A 14,172-nucleotide genomic window follows, 5' to 3' on the forward strand; every position below is an offset into this window, starting at 1 on the left:
CTCGCTATTTCCTCCACTTTATGATCCTCGTCGAGCGGTGTGACTTTCTCGCGGAAGTGGTTTTCGAGTGAACGGTTGCGTCTCTCTTTTCTTTTTTTTTACGACGAAAGCAACGGGCATACGTGATGGTGCCCACACGCGCTGTCGTCGCCTTCGTTGTCCATTATTACAGCGGCCACCGCGGGCGCAGCGTCTATCGCAGCATATTAATTCGACTTGGTTCGGGAGGGTCGGACGAAGGATGATTCATGAAAGAAGGCGTCACACAAACCGCCCCTTGAGTCACGGAATAGATATGCGTGAATTGCAGGTGTTCGTAGAACAGCTCCATATAGATGGGCTTTAAGATACGTGTCACGCATATGATGATTTATTGGAATGTTAAATGCAAACCGCTCCAAATGGATTGCTCCAGATTATTTTGGAGAATGCTGAATATTCGTCGGTATATGCTTAAAATATCGTGTAACGCGCTTCATTTCACCTAGGTATATATTTCGTCGACTTATTTTTAATCAAATAAGTTAACAAATGAACAGCTTGGCATAAAAAATCACAATAGCGCAGCTATAATTAAATTCTCGCCTTCTCGATTTCAATATGTATATTAAAATGCATATATCAGAAACAGGTGCTACTCGTCGTAGCAGCATTTCGCTCACTTCCTGCATGTCAACCCTATCACAGCGCGTGAGTATTTTCATAAAAGCGCCGTCAGTCATCATTAACGACGTGGCAGCCAATATCGCGACGGTATTGTAGTCTTGTTTAAGCAATTGTTTATTAACTTATTCCAACCATCACGTTGTAATCCGGGTCACCCTTCTTCCCTACACATTCAAACGCGCTTCTTCCTCGGAAAGATTTAATGAAAGAAGAACGTTGAACCGGATCAACGTCAATTATCGGCACTTAGGACATTACGTTTTCCACGAACTTATTATGAGAACTTATTATGAGAAAAAAAATTTTAAATCAAGTGACTTCGTTGAGAAAGGCTATTTAGACAATTTAAAAATCAACAGCTCTGGATGTCCTTGTGAAAATAAAAAATATGTTTTAATAAATTGCTAAAAATATTGTTTTAATAAACTTAAAGTGATATTCATATATCACATGATATTTCAGCATGTTCATCTAAACTATAAATATTCGTGCAACCTCGTATTGATAAATATTTGCATAATCATGCACTTCTGTTAAAGGACATTCTACTAACGTAAAGCGAATTAACCATTAAACCACAACACTAATTATCAACGATGTTTATAAGCTTCTGCCAAGTTTTACGAAGATAAGGGAATTTCACGAAGCAATACGAAATGTTGAATATAATATACAAAAATAGAGAGTAAAAGATCGGCGATAACTCCCCATACTTTCGAATTACACTGTCCATTGTCGCGCACCTCATCCACCAGCGACGGACAGGGTCGTTCTCCGCGTAATCGAAAAGTGATTAACGGCCAATTGTTTTTCTGACAAGTCGACGAGCGTGTCATCCACCATTGCCGCTCTGTCAATCTGATTACAATGTAACTGTCGATCAAGCCGATTTCCCTCATTAACCATATCCTAACGGTCCGTGCGCGCGCGATGCGGGAGGCATGATAATCGAAGGACTGACCTGCCCGGAATGGCATCGAACCGTAAGCATCTACTCGGAGTTTGGCCAGGTACTACCCGAGCGTGTACTGCGAGCTATTCAAATTACCGAATAGCGAATAATTATCTAAAGAACGTCTATGAAACATTGAATTACAGCAATAATTGCTTTTTTCTATAATTCATTACATTTTAACGTATAATGAAAAAAACGTATAAGGAAAAAAATTGAATCAGAGTTTCGACAAAATTCGAGTAAGCCGCATGCGAAATAAACTATAAATATCTTATGTATATTTATAATTGTTTATACATACATATTATACATATACATACGTCAATTGTTTAACGTGGGTACATAACTCTTTCAGATTTATTTTATTCGTGGTTTTCCCATAGATCGAATAACTTCTATCTTTATCAACGAGTAAACTGAAAATGTATTGAAAGCTATATACAGCTGTACAATATCAAATAATCAATGCAAACGTATCCGAAAAAAATAATAGAATACCCGCGCTGCATATTGAACTTATTTCAACAGTTTATTGATTCGTTGACGAGTAATCGAGCACGCTGTCTGCTCTCGATATGCGACAATAACGATAGGATGCATATAAATAATGGTAACATTGTACGTACGGGAGAATATTGTTTCTCGCACAGAACGGACGGATAAAAAAAAGTTCATCAGTTTGTTGGTTTAAATCGTATATTAAAATATCATGCTTAAAATTACTTTGTCTTTCAAGAAGATATTTGAAAGATTATTAATCCCTATATAATTTATCAGTCATGCCTACAACCACGTTTTTAAGCGCAACACGTAAAAATATTCTTTAAATAGAATGCTACCGGTATTATAAGTATTTTACTAGTATTATACTTGTATATTTATTCTTTTTTCAAATGTTGAACATCTTATATATATGTAATCTGTACATCCATCGTTCGGAATCTGTTAAACCACCATAATGGCCGTTCTCCGAGTTCTAATTCCGCAACTGCATCTATACGGGCAGGAGGCGAGAGAGAGGAGGAGGAAGTCAATCAACTGCTAATTAGTAGCTGGTGGACGGGCATAACCTTATCGGCCGCCGAAATGCTCGCGATGCGCTCGGTCCTTCATCCGGGATGCAGATAGAAGCCACGTGTCGCACGTGCCAGCAATTAATAATTGATTCAAACAGGAAGTTCCGTCGATTGGGCACGTCCGACCGTGACAGCTTCCTTCGCTCTTTATCGGATAATCTATGCGAACTACTTTGCGGAACTTCTCGCTCCCGGTGATCTTTATGTAAATTGAATCCATAATAAGCTTGTATTATGGCCATCCGCTATATCGCGACTGGTTCCCGTAATATTTCAATAATGTAATAGAGATACGTTCTCCAGAAAAAAATGATCGAGAAAAAAACTTTTCGCTTTTTATTATAGTACAAAATTTGATAATCGCAATTATTGATCGGTGCATCGGGGTTTTATGCAGCTATATATTGTGCACCGTGTTGGAACTCGTAAATTTTCGCAAAGTGTTTCGCCAATTATTTTTATCTTGTAAATGCTATATCTTCAAAAATGAATGTTGCCGTGTGCAGATATTGAAATGAAGCGAACGAACGATATATTTTAGACGAAAGCTTATACGTTAATAACGTCATTTGTACAAACTTGGAATTCACACGTTGAATAACGCGGATCGGTCATCTTCAAGAACTACGAGGTTTACAAAAAAATTTTTACAAAAAAAAACCTCGTCTCGCGTATACGCCTTTTAAACGCTTATGATTTTTGTAGCGAGTAACAGCGATGGGGAGGCGTGCTTTGACGTTTACGTTTCGGAATGCGTTCCTGCAGGGTAAACGATGATTTACGTTTCGCCGAGAAGACGGATCTCCCGTCCGTAGAAAATGAGCGCCCGACAGAAATGTCCCGTAATAAACGTCCCGCGTTAAACGCGGCGACGGTCACTTATACCGTCAGCATGAATTATCCGCGGATCACGTTACGGGGCGCAAGTCAGCTACCAAGCGCGTGCGTCGGCCATTACCGCGCTGCCATTAAAGCGTTGTTTACGAGCGACGATCAAGTTCTGTTAACATCCGCCATAATTGATCGTACGTAAAAACGGCGAGGGAACACAACGGGTCTTTCTCGCACGATGCTCTCTCGCGCCGTTAACCAAATGGTTTATACTGGCCGGCTTGTGAAACATCAACAAACAGACTCGCCGAAGAGGCTCGCGCGGGATTGATCCTCGGGACGAAGGACAAAACCTCCGACCGGTCGCCGAGATAATTTTCAACGACCTTTGTGTAATCGCGGCCCGCGATCGAGTCGTGTCTCAATAAAACTCGTGATCTCGCTCGCCATGTCGCGCGCGAGGGTTTATTAGCGGGGGATTGGAAAGTCCTCGGAAATTGCGGCATCGTTGTATAGAGGCGCATGCTCCCGTGGCCTCCAATCTGGCGGTAAATGACGACACCGTAGTCCGGCATACTGATCAAGGTCAAAGATCTTGAGAGACGAGAGGTTCCTGCAACGGGGACAAAATAATAATGGGCGGACGCGCCACGCCGCGCGGCCGAAATACCCGCGCGGAGAGACGCTGACGAGACGGTAACCGGCGGGGGTTACGGAATTTAATGAATTCTTTCGTAAGTATACGGCGCAACGTTCTCCGTAAATCCAGACTAAGTCCGTAACAATAGTCACATTGTTAAGATCGATGCAATAAACCGATATTGAAGCTCCGACTGGATACAATCTCCACTCGTTGAGAGTGCATATAACATCGACGATTTGTCGTATTTCTTTTCTCAATAGCAACAAGGACGTCGCTGCTGCTCATTGTACTACGGGAATGTTTAAAGGCTTCTCGGGCAAATCTTGGAACTAAATAAGAATTGACTAGAGATTACGTTACAGTAATATGTAGTCTTTATCGGTCAACTTTAAATGGGTTTATATAAGATAAATTAAGAGGAAGAGTGTCGAACTGCGCGCGCGCGTGCCACGTTTATAAAATTAAAATTCAATGCGCCGGCTCAAGTCGGTCTCAACAGGTTTTTAACGATCCTTTCGAGAAGTGAGAAGAGCGGATGTGGAACGTATAATGTCTCTTGGTTCGCACCCGAGCATGACGCGACGCCTCTGATTTATCGCTTTGGCACCTCGGGCATCTACGTCTCGGGTGATTATGGTAATTACGGTTGTTACCAGATAATTCGATGATCGAGAGACCCGAAGCCAAACCGTGCTGCTATCTGATGCACGGCTCCGCGGAAAGTCTCTCTTTCGCTCATCGAGCGTTCGCGAACGAGCTCGTACGATAGCTCGTTCGCTCGCTCGCTCGCTCGTTTGCTCGCGGAGAAGCGGAGATGCGAGCGAGCGGACGCGAAAAAACGAGTATAGCGAGTCTGTGCGCACCGGCGCGCCAGAGAGAGAAGGCGAGAGAGAGGGAGAGAGAAGAGGAGAGAGATTTATCGCCCGGTTCTTAAGATATGGAAGGCGGAGGAACTTATTTATGGAGTGTATATGAGAACGGAATCAATATCGGGGAAATATAACCGGCGCGTGAGATAGCTCGTGTATGTAGCGCTTCAAATTTTTCATCAGTGGCCCGGGAAAACGTCGAACGGCCGATAAAGTACCGTGGCTGTTGTGATTAGAATGATGTACGCAACGACGTCGACCGGTTATTCGTATAGCTCAATAGACACGTCTGGTGACGCGAATCTTTAGAAAAATGACGTCAAAGTCGATAGAACATAATGAGATTTAATATTTATGTAGGAAAGTTTAAAAATGGAATGTCATACGTCACTACTCAGCTCCTCATTTTATGATACAGTTACGGTTGAAATAAAAAAATTTTATAACAGATAAGTATCTGAAATAAGTAGATTAGGTTAAACATTATTTCAATCCATTCTTCTGTAGCAAATGTACAACAGAGTGATATAAAAGTGACATCACTATCTTTAATAAATCTTTAATAAAAATTTTATGCTTCAAAAAATTAGCACTGTTATTGCATAAACAAAATTATTAAGAGCAACCCGCATCCGTTTTCGATGAAAATGTTACGCTTCAAAAAATAATCACCGTTGCTGCATAAAAAAAGATAAAAGTGACTGCCGTTTGTATCATGAGATTCTGCATGAAATTTAAATAGAGCTTATTAAAAGATTGGTTTTAAAAATTTCTCGTATCTTGATGTTACCGCATGAAAAATAAAGCCTGAATTATTCGTCAAATTTCATGTCGCTTTATCTGTATAAACATATTTTGCATTTGTATTTAAAGTATAAGTAGAAACGCGTGCGCGCACGTCAATCTTACATATATACATACCCATGATTTATCTTAAATATTATCACAGTAAAAGAAGCAGAAGATTCTGATTTAGCATTTGTATTAGGCGTTTCTTTTATCATTTCCTTTCACCCGCAACCCTATTCCATTAGTGATTCAGCAGCCCGCTGTAACGACGTAACGGCAACATCCCTCCCGCAGCGGCGCGGCAATTTTTTTTGCCTCCGAATTCATTCTCTTTCAAATCTACGTCCAGGCAAGTTTGCCGCTTTGACCTTTCAAAGATTTTTACAACCTTCTCCGAGCTCTTCAGCGCGAAAGGATGAACTTCAGGGACGGAACTTCTGGAAGTCGAACCGGTCGAGTACAGTGTCGGCTTCCAACGAATTCTCGACGGCTTTATCGGAAATCCTAGATATTGGAAAAGGACGGGACGTATCGTGAGAGGACTCGATCCGCCATCTTCGAGCGATCCAGCAGTTGTAAATTCTACCTTGTGTCATCTCTGAACAGAAAATTCTTCAGACGATGGTCTCGATTGATTTTTCTTTTCATGTCAGTTGTAGACTATTATGTATCGCATTGATAGTTCATAAAAATCTATATATTGGAATCGTTTCTAATCGATGAGATCTCACATTATCGTTTACCATTTAACTGAATATATGTAATAATAATATCTTATTTATCTAATGTAATAATTTAATTTTCCAATACGCACGGTTCATTGGATAAAACAAAAATATCTCCATGAGAAAACATATTCAAAATGTCTTAACATTTAACGTTATGTATAATTGACATAACTTGTAATTGACATCATAATTAAATAACTGATAAAGCTGATAAAGTTCATGGACAGTTTAACGATAATCCGGTCAACGTCACTGTTACAATGACGTGACAAGCAGCATATAATTTTCATAATTCGTTCCGATCACGAAAAACATTCGTTGTTTGTGGCGGGGACAAAGAGAGCGAGAGAACGTTAGGCAGCTAACTCTTTCTGTCCGATTGAAAGGTTGGACAGCCGCACAATGAAACGGTCGGTTATCGAGATGGCTCACCATAAACTAAAACGCGTGTTACCGAGTACGAGCCAAAACCCAGCGGTAAAATAACTGCACGAAGGCTCGCGTCCCCTCTCTTTTTAGCTTTTCGCCGCAACATTATCCGTCCGCCTTCCCCGCTCCGTTCGGTTGCCCTCTGGATGCTGCGCGATCGACCAGTGACCAATATCGGTCGGTTAGGATGTAATAAACCCTCGGGCGTCACAGATCATCCCTCCTATCGCCCGTTATTGAGGCAATATTATGTGACACGGTGTACTCCGGCATGTGCGTCCCGTAAAATAGCACGCAAACGCGAGATGTGCGAGTCTGTATACGAAAACGAGCGACGTAATTCACCAGGACCAAAGAGTAGAAGCCGACGTCATGGCCAGACTGCATAACGTTTCACGTTCAGCGGCTGATTTAATCGCGTGAGTCCGCAGCAAAGCAAATTCCCGTTACCACTGGCATGACGCGGCCATTGAGACCGATATGTAAAGTCCCTTTAGCTTATATCCATACAACATTAATATCTTCGTGAAACTAAACCATACGCTGAGAAAGATATCGTATCTCATTACATTACAATCCACTTAATTATAGAAGAACGTATATTATTTTAATTTATAATAATCATAATTTATTAAGAGTTATTGAAAAGTTCTTAGAATATACATGTATATAATTATATTGGTTATTTTTACTTCTTTATTAATAATAAAAATATTTTGCAAATATGTGTACGTATATTTAAATTCTTATATGTCATATATATATAATATATATTACATATATTTTAAATAAATTAAGGCACATTCATATAAGTGCAGTAAAAATTATAATGAAAAAAGAAAGCAAAAATTGAAATTGCCCTCTAGGTGGATTACATTAAATATTAAATATATATGTGATACATCAAAAGGTATAAATAATAGTTCTTCAAATTTAAAACAAAGTAAAAATTCAACCATTAGTATTATCATACTGCAGAATATATTGCAAAATTAAATTATTGTAATTTGAACCTATCATTCGATTCGAAATTATATTATGTGTTATCACAGATCTTACCTTGAAATTTTCACGTAGTTTTCTTGTCCGAAAAAATCATTTAAGTTGAGAAATGTCATCAATTTGTTATACAAAAAAGTATAATTTGTTTAAAGTTAGAATATATATATGTATATAACAGTGGAATAAAATTCTCTCTCAGAAGATGTTCAAACGAGTTGATCCAAACGAAGAAAATCGGCACTTTCTCTCTCTATCACCGCCGCTTCTTCACGAAGCCAAACGAACTAATGTCATTGCCATTTACTTCGCGAATCCGAATTTAATTAGAGGACACGCGTGCCACAGACCATTTCCCTTCGAACGATTCACATTTGACGTGCTGTCCAATTCTCAACAACTTCTATACAGCTTCGCGCACAACTTTTACACTTTAACAGAACTTCAAGTTCCACGTCGCGCAATTCTTCAAGGCCACAGCTCGAATCATGTGCCAACAGTTGTGCGAGTACCAAGTTTTATCTTAGTTGCTGGTCGTTTACAGCGATTACTTTACGGCTATTTGTTGAAGAGAACTTGCCGACGAGAATTAACTGGAACTCCAATAATTCAAAAGTATAGTCCGGCGCATTTCACACGGAATGTGTGAAACCTCGAAATTTGGTGGTGCAGTTAAACTTAATTGGTACTTCTGAGCGTGACACACAGAAGTGCGGATTTGCTGCATATATCTGCGCTGCCTGAGGCGAACAACTCTGTCGTGATTTTATCAGATGTATTTCTTGAAGTTGACCTTGCTGCGCGGCTAAATGCGTACAGTTCAGGCTTGACGCCGCGATAGGTTATTCTGGTTTGCTTATGCGAAACCTGCAGCCAAAGTGCTCCGACGGCACCCTCCGAAGTGCCTTGCGATGGAGACGGGGAAGTGGAAGAGATCTCACGTGTTCGCCTGTCAATATGGCGTTCGGAACGGTGCACTTTACGCGCGGTACGATGTTTACTCAATATCAGATTACCTTAAGAGATGCAGCCCTGCGAGACGCGCTTCTTTCCATCTTTGTGCAAATTGTTTAAATATGCGCGATACGCCAAGATTGTCGGGTATATTAATAGCTCTAATGGTCGTCGTATAATATATAACCTTTCACACTCCTCGAATTGTGAACGTTGACGAAAATAACGTCCGTGGAATTTTTTTTTTTCTTAAAACACCTTGTTAAAGTCACTGTATCCGTGGAAAGTCTGTCACATACAATAGCAAAGTTATAACTAATGAAACTTTCTATGGTCAGTCATATAATTGCTTTTGCGTTACGAGTTATATTCTCCGAGAAAAGCGATCACGGATCATTGTCAAAGTGAAAGGAGACAATAACCGAAAGATCGCGTATGAATTGGCGATGTTCCGTTGGTGGGAAAAACTCGCCAAGGTCGAAGTGCGAATCGCGGAGTCCTCTGGACTCGACTGACGGCACGAGCGGGCCATGGCAGGGCCGTTGGGTGCAAAGAGGGTCGTCGGTAGGGAAGCAGGGGAGGACGCAATGCCACCCCAAGATAGAGGGAGAGAAAGAGGGTGGCTGCAAGAATGAGAGCATGGGCGCGAAGTGAGGGAGGGTGTCGGACGCGCCGCCGCCTTGATGCTGTTTCCGTGGATATCTACCTTCTACAGCGCGAGAAAGTCGCAAGGAAACGAAGGTGGTATGCAAAAGAAAAAGAAGCCACCGCGACGAAGGACAATCGGTACAGACGGAAAATGATAGGATGCCAACTCTATCCTCTATTCGAAGTTCCCAAGGAAGTAAGTGGAAATCGTTGTAGGTTGCCGTTCGCCAAACACGGACGTTTCGCCGTGCGGTATCTCGAAATTTCCTCTCCTTGTCGAGACTCGCCTACGTGTCTTTGCCTTACATTAAATCGCGTATTCCGCTACATGAAAGTTCGATCCGTCAGCGGAACATCGTTCAAACATCGCCTGACGAATTATTACTTATCGACGTACCGTTTGAAGGTGAGCATTAATCGCGAAGAGATTGAAAATATAACACATGAATAAGTACGTTATTTGACAATAGTCACGTACAGCAGCGGAGAGTAGTCGAGCTAAAAATGTGAGCTACTATATTATGAAGATTAAATGGCTAACGCGTAACTATCCATCTTCAAGTTTCCGCAACTAGAGATAAGAATTTATGTTACGTTAAGTTAGCTAAGTGCGTCGCGAGACGAGGGAGAACTACGAGTGGGAAGGAACGAAATGGAGGCGGACAAGATAATTAATTTTATCGGCATCGAAAGAAGAATTGCAGTTTCGCCGGTGGATTGAGTCCAGGATCCGGAGGTAAGGGAAAAGGTACGGCCAACGGCTCCGGCGCGGCGTTTCCATCCACTTGGTGTGTGTCCCTTTCCCCATCCTTCGCATATTCCCCTTCCCTCTCCCCCTCCCATTAGCAAGCGCCGCGACGAAAAGGGAGAAATTAAAGCGAAAATAAAGCGGAAGGCAAATAAAAATAAAAGTCCTTTCTGCACTGTTGGGTCAGGTTGGACTGGTACCGACGTAGCGGCGCAGCGGCAGCTGCATGCACGGGACTCCGGAATAGTTTCATTTACCTACCCGTAATTTCATAGCCTTTCCAACCTCCTGTCTCCTCCCGCCCTACTCTACTACCTCCGTTGCCCTTGCACACCAGAATGCGTCCACCCGTGTAGTACCGACGAGGAGGACACTGTGCGATCTCTATCGCTTGTGCTCTTCGCCCCTATCTCTCGCTCTGGTCCGTCAAATATCTTTGTTTTATTGTACCTCACCGCGCGCCCGGAAGTGAAATTCGCATCCATGGAGAGCGCCGACTGCCGCAGTCCCTCATAATTCGATTCCGCGAGGCACCAGTCGCCGGTGAACGCGAATTTTCGCGATTTCACGTTCGAAATTTAGTTAAACGACCCGCGCATTACGACGGATATAAAACAACACGATATTTAACAGCGTGCAAAAAGCAACGCGACTTTGTTTATATAGAAGAAAAGAGAATATTCGTATAGCAGCAACAACTATCATTCATCGACGAGCTTCAACTTAACTAATCGTATTTATCGAATTGTACCTTGTCGCGTTTTTTAAAATTCAATTATTTATATCTATCTATTAATAAACCGCAAAATATATCTTAAATATATTTCACTTTCTCAGCTTGTCACGCAAATGTAACATTTTAATAAAGTGGTAAACGCGTCAAATCTTGATGGAATTAATATCCTGTCGCGCGCAATCCACACGTGCAACTCTCATTTATGTGTGCATAATTGAGTAGCTTCCATCAAGATTTTTTCTACAATTTCTACACATGCGCACATATGCATCATATATGTATATACGTCATATACATATATGACAGATTGAAACAAACAAAATGAACAGTCAATCTCTCGATTAATAACGGACTGCGGCATTGTACCAATTCTAACTGCGAGAGCAGGCGGAGAAGGAGTCCGAGACTCGAGAAAACATTTTGATTTGCTTTGCTGAACGCGTGCGCAACTGTGCAGAGAGAAACATAAATAAAGGCTGTGCGGTAACAGCACGAGAGAGTGCACGGTGTGCACACATCGGCTCGAATGCATCCAAGAGTCGTATTTCTCGGAAGCCCTCATAGGTGGGTAGGCTGTCCGCCTTGCCTTCGGAATCGCGGGGGAAACCGGGCGAAGTGGCGTGTTCCTGACAGCTGGAAAATAAATATTTGCGCGTATCTCAACGATTAGTATGTTATAAGCGACGCGGGACAACTGCCAATATGCGGCCTCTAACGATTACTCAACACTACCCCATTTTCTCTTTCGTTTTCTCTACTTCAATAAGTACTTCAATAAGTTTTTGTGTTTCACCTTTTGCAATAATCTTCTCAACGACATCGTCGATATTGTGTGGCATTGGACAACAACTAATAGTCAGTGTTCAAAAAGAGACGTAACTTCTTTTCATATTTTTACAATAATATATCTCTTATATTTCTAGTTTGACGTCCTTCCGTAGTTAATTATAAACTTTGAACACGATTAAACATTGCGCGCAAAAAATTGTAATCATATCATTTTTAATTTAATATGTAAATAAACTGATTAAATGATATACTTAAAGTGGTTTATTTTTTTGTGTGCGTAAATGAATTCGATTTAATTGACCGAAAATAGCGTTCTAATTTATTACAGATATACTATTATGAAAAAGAATTTTGCATCTCCCGTTATGCGGTTCCAATCACGTCTGGTAAATGGCAGCGGGACACAATATGAACGTTCCTCGTTCTGCTAGATAGTGCTCTCGTCCGGCGCAAATCGTCACGAACGCTGCGCTGGTGTACAGGACCGAATTGAATCTCCACGAAATCCCGGTAGGCGTTCCGCGTCGTCGTTGCAGCAGCGTTGCTCTAGTTGACGTTTCAGATTTCCAGCATTAGCATGCGCCGCGCATCGCGCTTCGTCGATGCGTGTCACGTCGTCAGCCCGGCGTCGCATTCCTGTGGAAGCGCCCTTAAAGGGCGGCACGTTATGCCGTTTAACCAGTCCCTCTGTAGATCCCTTCCGAAACGATCTCCGACCCGCCCTGCTTCGGAAAGGTCACTGATCGCCATTGCGAACCAACGGTCCACGTCACAGAGGGCTGCTGTACTTTTGGCGTCAGCTAAAAGAGCGGCCAATACGTTCGGCCAGTAAAAAATTATGTCAGAGTCGATCGCAGGTAGATATTTTTCTGTTCCAACGCGACACTTCCTATATATGTATTTTTAAGCGAAACTTTTTCTTCCTTCTTTTTGTAATGGTTCTTCGCTCGCGATGTATCCTGCGCTTAAACGTAAGTCACGTGATATCTAAAGGAAATAGAATCAAACGGCAGATAGTCCTTCCGTCGAATGCAGTATACCGAGACACGAGCGCAGCAAATCCTTAACTGACGAACTTTTTAACCGAGTATTCTAAAAGTCACCCTTTTAGTTCTGGCCGCTTCGAAGCGGGCGCGGCTCGTACGTCTTGCTTACTCCTCCAACGAACGAGTTCTCTCGTGGCGGCGAACTTATTCCGCGTAGATCGTCAGGACGGGAAGAAATGACGTTATCTACGAGAGGCATAAGATCGGCGGAACGACGCCAGAAGGTAGAGAGAACCCCGAGGTATGGTCGCGAAAGATTTAAATCTATTGGAATTGATACCCCACTTCTGGGGGGAGATTATAGACGGCACTCTATACGTAGTTACGTTGTAAACGTAAAGTATGGGCGAGACGTGGAACGGGGTATAAAGCCAAAAGTTAACGGCGAAGGGTGAGCATCATCGTCTGCTGGCGTTTCTTCAGGAAGAGCGTGGCTGCTCGTTGGTTATAGGAGCGCTGCACGGAGGGTGCTAATGTGCTCCCCTCTCCCTCCTCCCGCTCCCGTGAAAGACTAACGGCCACGCCATTTTGCACGAAGAAATACGATGAAAGACGACGTATTATGAGATAAACATTATAAACCGCCTTGGCGTCGCTCCACGCTTCCACGACGTATTGCGCGCGCAATGCTTTCGGGAACTCGTCACCGTCAATGGCTGAGCCGAAATTCGCAGGAATGACGGTTTGTGTCTGTAAGTATCGATCACAGCGCGAGAGATGTATTGTTTCTATATTAAAGATGTCTCATATATTTATAGAGCGACAATGGGATTTTTAATACGTGCGCGACGATCTATTTGTAACGAGGAGTTATTGCGCTCGACTGTCGGGGAGAATAAAAGAACTGCGGATCCGTGCGGCTAAACACGGGTATACGAGGCATCGGTAACACGAAAGCGCTATATATAGAAACGTCTTGTGCAGTTTCGCGGCGGTTGGAAAAGCAGTCCATAAGCAACGCGAGGGTTGTATATCTCGCCATGAAATAACCTTCCCGCATTATTTATTTACGTATCTTCTTTTCTTTCTTTTCCGAGTTGACCGTGCGGTCGACCATTGTCCAGGCGCGGACATACGTACATGTCGCCGGACGTAACCATCCGCCAATTTTTCTCATAACCAGCCGTATCATACATGGCCGTTTTATTAGCGTCTGCCGAGGAAGTGGCGTGTGGAGATAGAGAGAATTATAAAAAAAAAAAGAAGGAAAAATAGCTGAGCGCGGGAATTTCTCTGTTAGGGCGAAATAACTTCTCGAAATTAAAT

The 14,172-nt window shown here is 42.2% G+C and overlaps 1 protein-coding gene across 1 annotated transcript in view; it reads right to left on the reverse strand.

Annotated features, from left to right (window-relative positions):
* The window catches only part of LOC105452982 (teneurin-m), a 456,576-nt gene extending 448,469 nt beyond the window's left edge, over positions 1–8,107 (reverse strand). The window contains exon 1 of the mRNA XM_011694585.1: positions 8,046–8,107. The gene's annotated coding sequence lies outside the window, so the exon portion shown is untranslated. The remainder of the gene's footprint in view (positions 1–8,045) is intronic.
* Between the last annotated feature and the right edge of the window lie 6,065 nt (positions 8,108–14,172).

Source organism: Wasmannia auropunctata, unplaced genomic scaffold, assembly GCF_000956235.1.
Source record: "Wasmannia auropunctata unplaced genomic scaffold, wasmannia.A_1.0 LD336023.1, whole genome shotgun sequence".
NCBI lineage: Eukaryota > Metazoa > Arthropoda > Insecta > Hymenoptera > Formicidae > Wasmannia > Wasmannia auropunctata.